Source organism: Schistocerca serialis, chromosome 8 (genome assembly GCF_023864345.2).
Source record: "Schistocerca serialis cubense isolate TAMUIC-IGC-003099 chromosome 8, iqSchSeri2.2, whole genome shotgun sequence".
In the NCBI taxonomy this organism is placed as follows: Eukaryota; Metazoa; Arthropoda; class Insecta; order Orthoptera; family Acrididae; genus Schistocerca; species Schistocerca serialis.
In genome coordinates this window covers 632,464,326-632,482,344 of record NC_064645.1, presented here as the reverse complement: position 1 = coordinate 632,482,344, position 18,019 = coordinate 632,464,326, and the positions used below count along the sequence as shown (strand labels likewise).

Genomic DNA, 18,019 nt, shown 5'->3' with positions numbered 1-18,019 from the left:
ACTCAAGTAGAAATTTACGTCAGTGCCACCAGATGGTAGCACACTGCAGCAGACTTTTACCCCAGTTTGCTTGGCATAAATCCGGCTACATCATAGTACACTCCCCAGATATGCTAATTCACACTATTTTTTAGATCAGACATCAGTGCATGTTAAAGATGTACTGACAATAAACCTATTTTGTTTTGGAGGATTCTGAATGAGATACAATACATTAAGTTTTGAATTTTATCATACAGTAATACATTTGAGATGCTGAAAAACATAAGGGCCTAAAGCACATCAGCGTTGATTATGAGATTGTAACATTTATTCATGTTTCTGAAATCTGTTGATCTTATGGCAAGTCAGGTTTATTTGCACTGTAGGCCCAAATTGTACATATGAAAATTCATGAAAAGCTGTATCACTGGTTTCTCTTATATTCACTTAAAAGTTGGATTGACAGAGGTATGCTTTAGGCCCTTATAGATCTCAGCACCTCATTTGTATACTGGCCAAGTGACCATGTTGGTAAACATTACTACCTGAGTTTAATCATTTCCACGAACGGCATTTTGTATTTGGAATTGGTTGATTACTGTGTGGGAATCAGCTTTCGTGTTCAGTGTAAACATAAACTATGCTGAATCTATTTTAAACGCTAACAGAAAAGTAAAGCTGTGAGGATGGATCATGAGTTGTGCTTGGGTAGATCAGTCAGTAGAGCGAATGCCCACAAAAGGTGCAGGTCTCGAGTTCGCTTCTCTGTCTGGCACACAGCTTTCATCTGCCACGAAGTTTCATATCAGCACACTCTCTGCTGCAGAGTGAAAATCTCTTTCTGGGAACAGAAAAGTAAATTACCAGGAAGAGTTAGCCACTAAAGGACTAAAGTCTCCAAGAACAGGTCCTTTGATTGAGAGAGTGACAAAATCAATTAAGTGTGACAGGTAAACATTCTCAAGTAAGTACAATCTAACTTCTGCACCATTTTAGTGCAGTAATGTGTTCATTGTAAATAAGTATTATAGTAGTTGTATTACATGTTTATTACCTTGTATATAAATATTATATATAAAAACAAAGATGAGGTGACTTACCGAACGAAAGCGCTGGCAGGTCGATAGACACACAAACAAACACAAACATACACACAAAATTCAAGCTTTCGCAACAAACTGTTGCCTCATCAGGAAAGAGGGAAGGAGAGGGGAAGACGAAAGGAAGTGGGTTTTAAGGGAGAGGGTAAGGAGTCATTCCAATCCCGGGAGCGGAAAGACTTACCTTAGGGGGAAAAAAGGACAGGTATACACTCGCACTCACGCACATATCCATCCACACATACAGACACAAGCAGACTTCTAGGTCTGTGTTACTCCATTTCACCACTCCAAATATTGGTATAGCATAAGTATTTATAGCTTTTGTCTTGTTTCTTGCTGTCAATTCTGTTTTCAGTATTTTTGTTAGTCTTTGTCTATATTTTACTTTTAGTTCTTCTTTAATATTTGTATTATCTATTCCTATTTTTTGTCTGTATCCTAGATATTTATAGGCATCTGTTTTTCCCATCGCTTCTATGCAGTTACTGTGGTTATCCAATATGTAATCTTCTTGTTTAGTGTGTTTTCCCTTGACTATGCTATTTTTCTTACATTTGTTTGTTCCAAAAGCCATATTTATATCATTGCTGAATACTTCTGTTGCCTTTAGTAATTGGTTGAGTTGTTGATTTGTTGCTGCCAGTAGTTTTAGATCATCCATGTATAGCAAATGTGTTATTTTGTGTGGGTATGTTCCAGTAATATTGTATCCATAATTTGTATTATTTAGTATGTTGGATAGTGGGTTCAGAGCAAGGCAGAACCAGAAAGGACTTAATGAGTCTCCTTGGTATATTCCACGCTTAATCTGTATTGGCTGTGATGTGATATTATCTGAATTTGTTTGGATATTAAGTGTGGTTTTCCAATTTTTCATTACTATGTTTAGGAACTGTATCAATTTAGGATCTACTTTGTATATTTCCAATATTTGTAGTAACCATGAGTGGGGTACACTATCAAAAGCTTTTTGGTAATCAATGTATGCGTAGTGTAGCAACCTTTGTTTACTTTTAGCTTGATATGTCACCTCTTCATCTATTATCAGTTGCTCTTTACATCCTCGTGCTCCTTTGCAACAGCCTTTTTGTTCTTCATTTATAATTTTGTTCTGTGTTGTATGTGTCATTAATTTCTGTGTAATGACTGAAGTTAATATTTTGTATATTGTTGGTAGGCATGTTACGGGGCAATATTTAGCTGGGTTCGCTGTGTCTGCTTGATCTTTAGGTTTCAGGTAAGTTATTCCATGTGTAAGTGTATCAGGGAATGTGTATGGGTCTGCAATGTAACTGTTAAATAATTTAGTTGGATGTGAATGTGTTGAGGTGAACTTCTTTAGCCAGAAATTTGCTATTTTATCTTTTCCAGGGGCTTTCCAATTGTGAGTAGAATTAATTGCTTGAGTGACTTCATGTTGCAAAATTATCACTTCAGGCATTTGTGGTATCATCTTGTATGTGTCTGTTTCTGCTTGTATCCACCGTGCATGCCTGTTATGTTGTACCGTGTTTGACCATATGTTGCTCCAGAAGTGTTCCATGTCTGTTATGTTTGGTGGATTGTCTATTTTAATGTGTGTGTTATCTATTGTCTGGTAAAATTTCTTTTGGTTTGTGTTGAATGTTCGGTTTTCTTTCCTTCTATTTTCACTTTTTTTGTATCTTCTAAGTCGTTTGGCCAATGCTTGTAATTTCTGCTTCTTTTCATCTAATTGCTCTATCGCTTCTTGTTGTGAGATTTTACCTAACCTTTTTCGTTTTTTTTTCTGACATTTTATTTCTTATAAATTAGCTGTCCGATGTCTTTTCTCAGTTTTTCTATTCTGATCTGTAGCCTGTGTTGCCATGCTGGTTTTGTGGGTTTCTTCTGTGTGTTGGTTGGTTCTGATCTTTGCCTAGTGTTTATATTTAGTGTAGTGAGTGCTCCTATATAAACCAGTAGTTGTAACTCTTCCATAGTTGTATTTTCATTTATTTTGTTGTGTATGATTGTGTTGATAGTTTTTATTGTTGTTTCGACTTGTGGGTTATTTGGCAGTCTATGCAAGAATGGTCTAATGTCTGTATTTGTGTCTTTGTATTCTATATATGTCAGCTGAAATTTTTCTTTATATCTAACATGTGTGTCACTTCGTGTTCTATTTGTGCTTGTTCTGGTGGCTGTCTTAAGATTTCGTTTTCCTCTGATTGTTTAATTAATGCATGTTGTTCTTTGTTTGTTTGCTCTGGGATGTTTGAGTCCATTACTGTATTTTCTTCTTCTTCTGATTGCACATTATTTTGTTCCAGTCTTTGTTGTACTTGTTGTTTGATGTTATCTAATTCTGACTGGGATATCCTGTTATTTTTGATTATTACACGGATCTGATCAGCTAGTCGTTGTTCTGTTAAAAATTTTAATTCTGGGTATCTGGTAATAAATGTTGTGTATACTTGTGATCTGTATCCAGTTGTGTTGGTTCCTAGGTTTGTTGCTTGGTAATAACAGAACATGAGGTGTCTATTAACTTCATCTGACCATTTCATCCTCTGTCTTTGTTTTCCTTCTAGGGTGGTTGCAGGAAGCATATCCTGCAAAACACCTCTATTTGGATTTAAATCATTTTCCAGTTGGCTAGCAGTGCCATTACCATTGTGGGCGGGCGTAGGGTTCAAGCGTCGTCCCCGACCATGACGGCGCTTGTCCGAGGCTTCTTTAGTTCTGTCCTGAACCAACTAATCACACTAAAAGGGGGGTTAGCCCATTAGTGGTTTGTTCTTTTCGTCGCCATTTATGACTGGCAGAACATACCGGAGGCCTATTCTTTTCCCGGGCTTCCATGGGGTATTATTATTATTATTATTACTGTCGCTATTATTATTGGCAGTGGCTGTAGTTTCTGAAGTTGTTGATAAGTATAAATGTTATACAGCAGACGCTATTAATTTCACACTCTCTAATTTATCTGAATCTAAAAATCTGTGAACACCCAGAAGCTTGCACATTATTTCATTATTGCCCTTAACTGTACGTAATTAGATACAAAACAACAAAATTCCACAAAAACAATTCTTTCTGTTGTCAGATCAGACATGTATTTTATTACTATTATTATTATTATTATTACTGTCGCTATTATTATTGGCAGTGGCTGTAGTTTCTGAAGTTGTTGATAAGTATAAATGTTATACAGCAGATGCTATTAATTTCACACTCTCTAATTTATCTGAATCTAAAAATATGTGAACACCCAGAATGTATATTCATGAGCTGCCACTGATTAGGATTATTTAAGAATATTCTGGCCAGAAGGTAGCAGTTTGAGTAAAAGTTAATTGAGCCCTAAATAATTTACATAATAATAATAATCAGCTTAATGGCACAGTAAATATAACTGAGTACACTGCAGCGTCCAAACAGAAATCATGTACAAGAACTAGAACAGGCAAATACAGTATGTAATCTTCATAATTCTGAAGCAGAATCGTTAATACCACCTAGCTATGAAACAAGTTTATTGCTCCTGCCTATTAATGTACATTCCTCCAATACTGATGGAAAAGTTAAACTGTACTGTGCTTGTGGTAAATGGACACTGGCTATCATATGGAAAATTAGAATAAGTACAAATAGCAATGAATTAGTAACAGGCTATTGTAGAACAAATATGAAATATGGTGGCATTTCGGCTTACATTAAAATACACTAAACAATGGAAAGTCCAAGTCGGAATGTCAGCAGTATTATGAAAATGGTAGATTGCTACTCACCATAAAGATGACATGTTGAGATGCACACACACACAACAAAAAGACTGTTAGGCATTAAGTTTTTGGCCAAAGCCTTCTTCAGAAAAGAAAGCACATGCACTGTTCCAAGAAAACACATGCACAGTTGCACAAGCAAGCACACCTCATAGACACATAAACAAAGCAGACGGAGATAGCGGTCATGTACGCATGAGATGTGCTAGCTTGTGTGAATGTGTACATGTTTTCTTTTCTGACAAAGGCTTTGGCCAAAAGCTCATTGTGGAACAGTCTTTTCGTCGTACCTGTCTCCAATTCAATGTGTCATCACTATGATGAGTAGCACTGCGCCCTTTTCATAACAGTGTTCAAAAAAATTATGAAAGTACAGATGTAACTGACCTTTGTACAGAATCTAATTTTGGGGCTGCAGCTGCACTACTTCCAAAACCAGAAATTATAGCTTCTCTGTGTATCAACCCTCCCAATCACAATGTGGATTTGTTCATAGACAATCTTCCCCAGAAAAAAACTTGGAAAGAGATAATATTTGCTGACATTAATATTGATATCAGTTTTACAGGGTTTATACTACATTTTTATACTGTATAAATGACAAGACTGAAAGGCTGGCTGCATGCCTGCATATTATTTCCTATAATTTTCAATTTAGCAAAATACAATCTGGTACAATTAAACTAAGTCTTTCTGATCATTTCTACAGATAACAATACAGATATCTGTCATGGAAGGGTGATCAGATCCATTAATGAACAGAAGCTAAACAAACTACGATCTAGATTAAGCTTAATAGACTGGAATGAGCTAACTGTACATTATATGGAAGCTAATAAGTCAACCACAATATGTTTATGGTGTGCTAACTGAAGTCTTTCAAAAAATATGCCCTGAACATTGTAAGAAATATTCTAAGGAAAAACCGTTTCTAACAAAGTTTAAAATATTTGTAGATACCATAACTAAATGCTCCTGTCTTGTGATAGGCCACATTACAGTATAAAAGACAAGGAAAAGTAAATGATTATGAGAAATGCACTGCAAATCTGTAATCACAACAGCAAAAAGCAAGGACAATGCTGGATACATTCTATTTTTAAATAATTATACACATCATGGGGAGTCATTACAACAGAATTAAATTATTGAAAGAGAGATTACAGTATTCCAGTTTCTCCCAACACATTAAATGCAAGCTTTGCCAATTGTAACTTAGAAACCAACAATGAGAATGATGTGAGCAAGGAACGAGCACTAGAGCCACCGTTACACAATAAATCAACTGACGGTTTTAAAGGAAGTCACGGAAGAGTAAATGCCCTGCCGCCATTGGATAAGCAGCAGCCAGCAGCAAGTCACACTCTTAGCTCACTTATATGTTTTATAGTTTAATTCTTAATTTCTTGTGTGTTTTTGGGTACTTGCATAGTTTAATTCACAAATTTCAGGCATATTATAGTATTTGAGAGCTGTAGGATCGCGTTTTAGTACCTGTATAATGTAAATTTGTGTAGTCATCAGTTGTCTGTTTGTTTCGAACGGCTTGTGAGATAAAAGAGAGGAAAAAAAATTGTTAGGGATAGATAAAGACTGCGCCTGTTGTGTATGGATTCAGGGGAATTGGCCACCGTCCCTACACAGCTGGAAGCTGTGTTGGCCTTGGTCGACAGGCTCCAGGCTTTTGCCCTGGGCCGCGGTGACGTTGGGACATCCAAGGCGAGCGCTTTGGCGCCTCTGGAACCTGTAGCATCGCCTGGGATCTCTGATGCCACTGCACCCTCGGATTCGGACATTTACCTGACGGCGAACTGTGGCTGGGTCACGAATTCCTGGGCAGAAGGCGAAAGTTGGTGCTGGCTGAAAGGCTTTACTCTTACACCTCCGTAACAGGTTTGAGGTACTGCCCATTGCTGAGAGTACTACCGAGCCAGCGCAGACAGCCTCGCCTGTTGTGGCAGTGGCCAGTCTTCCTGAGAGGTCCGGACAAGCGCAGAGGGTGGTATTGCTTGTCATTGGGAGCTCCAATGTTAGGTGGGTGATGGAGCCCCTTAGGTATATTGCAGCTAAGGATGGGAAGAAAGCCAATGTGCACTCCGTGTGCATACCAGAGGGAGTCATCCAAGATGTGGAAAGGGTCCCTCCGGATGCCATGAATGGTACAGGGTGCAGCCAACTGCAGTGGTGGCTCATGTTGGCACTAATGATGCATGTTGCTATGGATCGGAAGAGATTCTCTCTGGTTTCCAGCAGCTGTCTGAATTGGTGAAGACTGCCAGTCTTGCTAGCGAGATGAAGGCAGAGCTCGCCATCTGCAGCATCGTCGACAGGACCGATTGCAGACCTTTGGTACAGAGCTGAGTGGACAGTCTGAATCAGAGGCTCAGACGGTTCTGCAACCGTGTAGGTTGCAGATTCCTTGACTTGCGCCAGGGGTGGTGGTGATATGGGTTCTGCCAAATAGGTCAGGTGTCCACTACACACAGGAGGTGGCTACACAGAGAGCAGGGGCTTTGTGGCGTGGACTGGGCTGTTTTATAGGTTAGACAGTCTTGGGAAAGATCAAAAATGGCTCCAGTCTCAAAGGGTACAGGGCAAAGAAACGCTGAGAATTGAACAAGCAACAGTCGGTATTGTAGTTGTAAATTGTAGTAGCTGTGTTGAAAAAGTACCAGAGCTTCAAGCGGTGATAGAAAACACTGAAGGTGAAATCGTTATAGGAACAGAAAGCTGGCTAAAGCCGGAGATAAAGTATGACGAAATTTTTACAGAGGCGCAAACCGTTTTCGAAAGGTGGTGGTGTGTTTGTGTCTGTTGGTAGTAGTTTATCTTGTAGTGAAGTTGAAATAGATAGTTCCTGACAATTATAATGGGTAGAGGTTATACTTAACAGCGGGACCAAAATAATAATTGGCTCCTTCTACCGACCCCCACAACTCAGATGATATAATAGCTGAACAGTTCAAAGAAAACTTGAATCTCATTACAAATAAGTACCCCACTCATACAGTTATAATTGGTGGAGACATCAATATACCCTCGATTTGTTGGCAAAAATACATATTCAAAGCCGATGGTAGACAGAAAACAAATGGTTCAAATGGCTCTGAGCACTATGGGACTTAACTTCTGAGGTCATCAGTCGCCTAGAACTTAGAACTACTTAAACCTAACTAACATAAGGACATCACACACATCCATGCCCGAGGCAGGATTCGAACCTGCGACCGTGGCAGTCGCGCGCTTCCAGACTGGAGCGCCTAGAACTGCTCGGCCACTCCGGCCGGCACTGAGAAAACATCTTCCGAAATTGTACTAAATGCTTTCTCTGAGAATTACTTTGAACAATTAGTTCATGAGCCCACACGAATTGTAAATGGTTGCGAAAACACACTTGACCTCTTAGCCACAAATAATCTTGATCTAATAGAGAGCGTCATGACAGATACAGAGATTAGTGAACACAAGGTCATTGTAGCAAGGCTCAAAACCATATCAACGAAAACCACTACAAATAAACACAAAATATATCTATTTAAAACAGTCACAAAACACAGTCAGCCAATGAACAGAGAACGACGTTGCCAGAGCTCGACTGCAGTGCAGAGCAGTGAGCATAGACGAGTGTCTTCAGTTTTAGAAACGTTCAGTCATAAATAAAGTAATTGAACAAAAGCAATGTCTTGATAGCAGACTTTCTTTTATTGAAAGTTTGGAAAAGTTTATACCAATTGCTTCATATTCTATTAATTAATTAAACCAAACAAGCAGTAAGCCTCCTAATTCAGGTGATAGCAAGGAAAGGTGCTTTTATCATTCTCACGAACCACTTTTTCGCAATAAAGAACAGCGGTAATTGTTTATTTTCTATAGTACTTCGACGAAACATGAGTCATTCATAGTCATACCAACAGTGTTTGTCGGTATTTTGCGTGATATTTTAGAGTCCTCCAGGTGTTCTGTTTAATGAGGAGCTGCGTTAGTGTAATGCGTAAGGTGTTTGGCTGCTAAGCAAAAGGGTCTGAGTTCAAACCTTCTTCAGTACATAATATTTTCTTTATTTAAAAACAATATCAAAGTGTCTTATTCACGAATTTTATTCATTTGAATGTAATTTTTTTGAAATTTCTAGTGCTTTGTCTCTTCATTATAATCATAATAGGTTTTCCGTTTTTCTAATTTTGTCCTCTAATATTTCTTTTCACAGTAATTAAAAACAATGAAAACGCACACATACAATATTCATGTTATCTTCTCTTCTGCAGTTGCTGTTTTACTATTCATATTGAGATATTTGCTTTTGCGACAGAATTAAAAGTATTATTTAGAGAAGAATTTCGGCTCGTACGTTGCCGAGCTACTCGATTGTCTGACGCAATTCTTTGCTTCGCTGCTTTGGCAACATCATCATATTCAATGTTTTTGTTGACTGATCTATGTTTTGGCAAGTATTTGCTGTCTGTTGTGACAAACACAAATCGTTTGCGCACTGCGCCTCACTGACAATATATTTTAGTTTCTATGTTTTATTACGTCCGCAATTCAGTTTTGTGTACTTCGCCAACTTTGTTTTAATCAGAACTTTTTAGAAAAACGCAAAATGACTCTGGTATAAATAAAACATTTATTACAGTCGCGAAAGACGGAATATTTCTCAATATTACATACGACACCTATCTGGTACTGAAATGGTATATTGTTATACAGTAAATTTTATATGAAATTTAGGTATCTTGCCCACATTTCATTCCCAACATTGAGGCAACTAAAATCGACCATACGGAAAGTATACGCTATGGACTTTTACCTCTGCCAACTCTTCAAAATTTCATGCAATGGTTTACTACATTCAATGCTGCACAATAACTGCATTGAACTTCGAAACAAAATTAAGTCATTTACGGGGGGAAGGTATCAGTCAATAAGATGTGTAAAAATCAAATTTTTGGGCCAAATAGTTTTTGTGGAATCGAATGAAAGGCGTGTCAAAGCGGTCGGAACACCATGTGTCTGCACAGGCGAGCAGTGCAGTGATGACAAAATTGCGCACAGCGCGGAATGCGGGGAGCACGTCTCTGTAGCAGCGAAAGGGTTAATGCGGCCGTGGTGGCTTTACTTCATTAACTGCGCGCTCCCCCCTAAGCGTAAGCTTGCGAACTATACTATACTATGGTGCTGCTTCTCTTGGTGCGTGTGTCATTTGTAACTGGCAACGCAGCAATCTCACGCATCTGGGCAGGCATGCGCGAGCCGCCAAGATAAAAGAATTGAACTATAGAGAGCTCCAAATTGTAGCATATAGGCTCCAAATTGTAGCATATGCCATGGTGTTGTGTAACTTAACTATGTCAGCGCATGAGAGACCCTAAGAAAACTGAAAGCACAAGTTTGAATTGTTCATCCACACATCGAGACATTGAATTTCAGACCTACAAACCATCTCACACTGATGATCTTGGGTACCTGATGTCAAAACCACCATTATTACCACCAGTATCTGAAAAGATTGCTTCGTATTCTTCTACATATTATGATAGGGAATAGCATAGAACCACACAGAGTGTTTTACTTGTGCAACCTGCTATTTTTACGACGCACAGCTACACATAAATGTATCGCGGCCACACAGTGCCCCTTCCCTCCTCCCGCCCCCGAAAGTGCAAAGCATCTGGGATGCCTTGGTATTTGAGCTGGATCTGTGAACTGACTCTTGTATGGGTTGGATGCGGCTTTGACTGTCAGCTGTTGTGCCAGTATGTCCATCAACTGTGGAGAGTGTTCTGCTGGCATTTGAGAAGCGTGACTCATCTGCTCTGGAATTATTGTGGTTTGACATGTGGGTGAGGTGTGGGAGCGAAGGTGAAGACTATAAGCCATCCAAGTGGAAAATAGCTCTCAACTTTAATATCTCCTTGAAGAACATCTTCATATTTGTCAGCCTTTTGGGTGCAATTCTGTGTGAGCACAGTGGGACAGCCTGTCCTGGTGTGAGGCAGATGTAGTGTACCATACACTCAGCTGACAAAAGTCATGGGATAGCAATACATTTGTGTACAGATGGTGGTAATATCAGATACAAAATGTATACAAGGGCAGTGAATTGGTAGAGCTGTCATTTGTACTCAGGTAATTCATGTGGAAAGATTTACGACATGATTATGTCCACACAATAGGAATTAACAGACTCTGAATGTGCAATGGTAGTTGGAGCTAGCCACTTGGGACATTCTATTTCAGAAATCGTCATGGAAATCAATGTTCCAAGATTCACAGTGTCACGAGTGTGCCAAGAGTACAAAATTTTAGAACAATGCAGTGGCGGACGGCCTTCACTCAACAACCAAGAGCAGCAGCGTTTGTGTAGAATTGTCAGTGCTAACAGACAAGTAACACTGCGTGAAATAACTGCATAAATCAATGTGGGACATAAAATGAACGTATCCATTAGAAATGTGCCAGGAAATTTGGTGTTAATGGGCTATGGATGCAGACGATCGATGTGAGTGCCTCTACTAACACCACGAAATTGCCTGCAGCGCTTTTTCTGGGCTCATGACATATGTCAGTTGGACACTAAACACCCGGAAAACCATGGTCTGGTCAGATGAGACCCAATTTCAAATTCGTGTGTGAGGTGCAGACCTCATGAAGCCAAGGACCCAAGTTGACAACAAGGCACTGTGCAAGATAGTGATGACTCCATAATGGTGTGCGCTGTGTTTTCATGGAGTAGACTGAGTCCTTTGGTCCAGCTGAACCGATACTGACTGTAAAAAGTTATGTTCAACTACTTGGAGACCATCTGCAGCCACTCGTGAGCTCCATGTTCCCAAACAGCAGAGGAATTTTTATGGATGACAATGCACCATGTCACCAGGCCACAAGTGGTCATGATTGGTTCGAAGAACATTTCGGGCAATTTGAATGAATGGTTTGGCAACCCAGATCGTCCAACATGAACCCCCGTCGTTTTTTTATTGGGACATAATCGAGAGGTCAGTTTATGCACAAAATCCTGCACCAGCAATGCTTTCGTAATCAGAGACACCTATAGAGATGGCATGGCTAAATATTTCTGTGGCGGAATTCCAATGGCCTGTCGAGTCTGTACCACATTGAGCTGCTACACTACGCCAGGTAAAAAGACGTCCGACATAATATTAGGAGGCATCTCATGATTTTAGTCACCTCAGTGTACTGTATTTGATCTTACTGCAGTGAACCTGCTCTTGTGGCACATTTGTTAATTCTCCTACATGTTCGTATGAAGGTTTCCATGTTCCTTCAAGGGTAACATGTTTTGAGTTCCCTGTAGAACAATGTAAGTCAGATGATCTTTAGTCACTGACACTGCACTGTTATCCACTAAGCTTAACAATCACACTCCCTGTAAGTCAACTGCTAGTGCAAAATGTGTTAGCAAGTCAATGCCTAAAAGTCGATGCTTAATATAGGTTCTGAGACATCAGTAATCACAAAGGACTACATGAACTGATTTGAGAAACCCTCACTGATGGTGCATACTTCATGTCCATAAGTGTTGACTGATGATTTATCAACTGCCTTTAAACATAGACAAACATCTTGCTTGTGGTAAGGTGCTTGGTTAACAGGGAACATTCTGGTATCCAAGCATTGTGCCAGTATGTTTGTCTGATATATACAGAGGTTTCAAATTGGTAGAATATGCACACAGAGGTGGCTGTTATTAAGGCATGCAGACGTCACACTGTTCTGTAGACACCTTGATCCTTTAAGTAAGCGCAAAGTGATTTGCATTTTGTAGCACCTCTGCCGATGTTTGTGATACTAGCACACTTTGTATGAGTTCTTCCACTGATGTTGTGTATCATGTGGTGGTAACGCTGGTTGGAACTGATCTCGATTACTGGCACCTTATTGTCACCACTGTGGCTCTTAAGCTCCTGATCTTGTCTGAAACACTCGATGGGCATTGTGGCCACACGGTTCAGAGTTGTAGTTTCAGTTGTCTTCATTCCGATAGTTCTGATGGTGCCACTGCAACTGTTGCAATCGACTCCAGCCTGTAGTACTTTATAGGGTGGTCCCTAATCATATATCACAAACACTGTCCACCCTTCAGCCAGAAGTTGCTGCTGCCAATCACGTAACAGCAAACTGTCAACCACTGCTGAGTCGTCTATTAAGTTGCGCAGGTGTTCCAATGGTGTGATGTCACCCAGCTTCTTCTGGTATAGTACTTGCCTGACTCTGAGGTCAATAGATTTTGTGCAGCACGAGATTAGGTTCTTTCAGCTTGCAGTACGCTCCGTGTGACAGTGGGTTTACTGCTATGTCCAATATTAATGTATTAGCTTGCTGGTCTAAGCCGTTTATCACCAGTACGAATTGTTCACGATCGTTTGCCAGGTTCTGTTGTCAGACTACGTTTTCCATCACGGCACACTGTGTGCGTGGTTGAGAGCGGGTGAATGGCAGTGCCCGGCAATTGGAAATGCTGTGGGGGTGAACTGCTGAAACTGGTGTATAGATGCCTTGTTGCTTCAAACTGTTCTTGCTGCTCCACTATGGCATTCACTGTTACACCCGGTCATGATGCAGGTGTTAATATTTGAGCCTGGAGATATTTTAAATCTCGTTGAACATTGTCCTGCACCGCAGCAGTTGTGAGGCTAATTAAGGAATTACTTGACTGAGAAGTAGCGGCTCTGCTCACAAAAGCTGACAATAGCTGGGAGAACAGTATGCTGACCACGTGTCCCTCCATACCCGCATCCATGTGACGCCTAATGCCTGAGGTGACACAGCAGCCAGTCGGTACCATTGGGCCTTCTGAAACCTGTTCGGGCACAGTTAGTTAGTCAGCGAACAAGGGAAGACTGCAAAAACTCAAGGAAATCAAGAAGACTATGATTCCAAACCAGACCAAGACACAGAGGGAAGGAGAACATCAACGGATGATTGTGATGAAATGGACCTGAGAGAGCACAAGAAGCAGAAGTAAACCATCAGAAACAAAATTGACTCAGAAACAATATACCCAGGAAAAAGGAGAAAACAGACAAGTCAACATAAACTCACCACAGGATCCAAGAAAGTACACTATGAGCTGAAAGCAGCAGACAAGATGGCCTGGTTCTACACAGTAAGACTAAAACAAAACACCCACCACACAAACAACGTAAGAAAACTCCTAGACAAGACTGGTATTGAGGGTAATATAGAATATGAAGCAAAACGTAGCAAGCAAAATATAGAATAGAGCAAAACAAATATAACATCGAAAGAGTAGGAGAATTAATACAGGAATGAAAACCAGAGGAAATCCTGAAAATATCCACATAAGTATTGGACAGAAGCACGAAAATCGAAAGAAGAAGGTGAGTGCAAAAATTATTTGGCCAATGATGCATGAGCGAAAAGAAAGAAACCCTACAGATGCTAGACATGGCAAAGACACACAGACTACAGAAAGATTTAACAGCATATGCAGAAAAAGGAGGAAATGCAAACCTACAATTGAAAGGAAAACAATGGAGTATATCAATTGAGAGGCAAGAAACACAGCAATGGATGCAAAAATCAGACACATTCATAGCAATGAAGAAGAAAGTCTCACTCACAACAAGACAAATTCACAGAAAGAAATGGGAAACATATTACTCAGTAATACCAAATAAACATTAAAAAAAGACATGTACATAAAATGGAAGCAACAGAGACTACACACAACTGTGAATTAATAACAACTACGACTTGCAATAAAAGAAGAAAAACAAGAAAGTGGCTGATCAAGACAACATATGTATGGAACACGTCAGTGACTCCCTCAACAGGGAGAAACTATGGAAGGGTGTAATGAATAAAGGCCTACGGACAGGAAAAATGTGGGGAAACATCAACCATAAACATTCTGTACAAAGTGATAATGACGTTGGTTTGTGGGACACTCAACATTGTGGTAATCAGCACTTGTACAAGTTCCAATCTTTCCATTTCCAGTCTCGCCACTACTCAAATGATGACAAGATGATGATGAGGACAATACAAACACCCAGTCCCCAGGCAGAGAAAATCCCGACCCAGCCAGGAATTGAACCCAGGACCACGGGATCCAGAGGCAGCAACACTAGCCACTAGACCATGAGCTGTGGACTCTGTACAAAGCGAAGGGGGACAAAGCATTCCTGAAGTTGTTCAAAGGAGTGGCATTAGAAAACACTTTCTTCAAAATATTCATTAAATACTCAACAAAAGACTCCTCAAAGCATTTGAGGAGCACATTCTGGATTGTCAATTGGGTTTTATGAAGGGCAGTAACATGGTACATCAGTGAAATATTTAACAAAACAGACAGAAGACACACGGAGACACCAGAGCAGAATGTACTACTCAGACTTTGCAGATCTCAGGAAAGCATTCGAATCTGTAAATAGAGGAAACCTAATACAGAAACTGAAAAGAATGATCCGAGATGGAAAACAACTAGTGGAACAATCAAGACATGCCTTCAACGAAATCTGATCCAAATAAACAATTATGTTGAAGTTCCAGAGAAAATTATACAGATGAATGGACTTCTCCAAGTAGAACCTATGAGTCCACTGTTCAACATCTACACAGCAGATGTAACAAACATAGCAGAGGAAGATACAGAAGCAAAAATGATTTGGTATGCAGATGACATAGTGAAAGGAACTGTGGTAAGGAAGGAGGTACAGAAGACACTACAAGGACTAGACACTTGGGCAAAAGAAAGTAACCTAACGTAAACAAAGAGACAGTTCAAATGATACTCAGGAAGGGAGGAAAAACGTCACCCAAAGACAAAATAACTCTACACAATGAACCGCTGTAAATAGTGAGGAAATATAAATAACCTGGAAATCATTACAGACAGCACTAGCATCTTTTGGTATGCATAATCAGGAAAAAGCAGCAGCAGCCATTGAAGCCTCATACAATATCCCGAACATAACTAATCTATCAACAAGCACAACTATGTCGCTATTCAAAGTGGCAGTGTCACCGGTCATTATGTATGGAACAGAGATTGTACAGAAAGAACATAAGATCAACAATATGAAAATCATAGAAAAAATCAACACGATGGTCCTGAAACAGATACTAGGAGTGGAAAAAACAATGAGAGCATTAGATAACAACACTTGCCATCTTCCACAAGACCATATAAGGAACTGATTAACATCACGGACCAGAAGGATGAGCAGACAGAACTAGAGCTCTACAACACACCAGCCACGATGAAGACAGCAGGACTAGAGAATATAGGAATCAGGCACATGTAACAACAAGACTCGCAGTTCACAGGTTTCTTCATACAATGTGTGTCAACAATAGATTCCACAAACTAGAGCACTACAAATATGTACCCCATCCATGTGATGTTCAGGCAGATACAGTGTGCAAGAGAGAGTGTGAATACATTTTGCATACTTTGACAGAAGTTGCCAAAGATTACCAATGCCATTTCACCTAATTACAGCTGAGTATGCACTTGTACACAGCCATGTGGACAACACAGCCACATGAGTACTTGTTCACAGCCACAAGGATGTCACGTGCTTGCATTCACTTGCCCACTGTGAATTTGCACTCTGTGCATGTGCAATGCACTTTACTTACCACCAGATGGTCAAAAGTTTGTCAAATGACTAATAATGAATACAGATAAAATTGTAATTCATTACTCATGAATACAAAATATTATTCAAAACATTATTCACTTACACAAAAAAAAAAAAAAAAAATTATTCATCATCTGCGGATAGAAAAGGTTACAAATAATTGATAAATTTAAATCTAACAACATTTATTGCTCCAAATCTTTGTCGTTTACGAAACAAATGTACTTTTCATTGCTTTTAAATTAACTTTCAAAACACCTCTTCTTGTCAAATATCTCATCAGAAACTTCATTTGATTACTGAAGATTTGCCACAGTGACACTAAAGAAAATATGTTATCCATATGCAAAGAGTATATTGGTGCATTATATCTCCTGAATTAGTCTATATTTTGCAAAAACAGACATAATGTCTTATGGGATAACAGCAATCAGTGATTTTATAATGTTACTTTAAATCCGTCTTGATTGCAAAATTTTTTTTTTTTTATTATTCATATGACCGGTTTCGGTTCATTCAGAACCATCTTCAGATCTGTAGAAATAATTATACTAATTTACTATTTCACGAAAGCAAATCTTTTTCATCCTATCTTATCAACATCAAATGTACCAGAACGTACCTGATATTTAAGTTACAGGAGTAACCCGTCCAATTCAGCAACTTTCACATGCTACGTCACATAAAATTGGTTGGCAGAGTGCACGTCATTTATATTAATTATGACACTATTACCGACAGGTGGCATCTGGTACATTTGTTACATTCCATTTGCACATACTGTATTCAGTAGATCTTTTTTATATTAAAAATATGTAATTAAAATATGTAGATGTCAAAGCTAAAATCTGTACTTGTCAGGATTAAAAAACAGTAAAATTATCATTTTTATACGATCTAACAGGCATAGGGCGATTTATATATCTATGGTGCTGGTGTGAACTTGTTTTCTTCTACGGTCTGCTTCCGTGGTTCCCGCCACTTTGGTGTTGTGCCGCGGTCCGCTCAGTCGTCTGCTGTCCATCGCCGCGGGCAAGAGGGCCGCACAGGAGGGCCCCGTCAACGACGCCAGGCGTTGCACGCGTCTTCCGGCTTCTCCACCGCGCACCATCTCTCATCCCTTGGCCTGGATCTCCATACGCAACAGTTGTCATCTTAGTAGGTCGTCATAAATGCTAAAATAGGCGTTATGATTGAATTCGCTTTGTTCGTTGAGGATTAAATCCGCATCTTTATTTTTATGGGTGTATATTTCGATCTCTTCTAGAATGTTAAGCAACCGTCCCTTGTGAGCTCTATGCAGGATGTCTAAGTTGTTTTCAATATTCGTGACTGAGTGCTTTATCGCAGCCATATGCGCCCCAAAAGCTGTTTTGTTTTGAGAGTAGGTGTGCTCCCTGAATCTGGTTTCAAAGTTCCTACCAGTCTGCCCTATATATTGTTTACAGCAGTCATTACATTTGATTTTATATACACCGGAATCCTGAAATTTATTCCTATTACATATTCTGTGCCGGAGCTTCAATTTTAACGTGTTATTTGTTCGGAACCCTATTTT

General features: G+C 39.5%; 1 protein-coding gene across 2 annotated transcripts in view; it reads right to left on the bottom strand.

The window, feature by feature from the left end:
• Positions 1 to 18,019, bottom strand: part of LOC126416348 (tetratricopeptide repeat protein 21B-like) — a 260,751-nt gene that overhangs the window by 98,602 nt on the left and 144,130 nt on the right. The gene's annotated exons all lie outside the window — the stretch shown is intronic.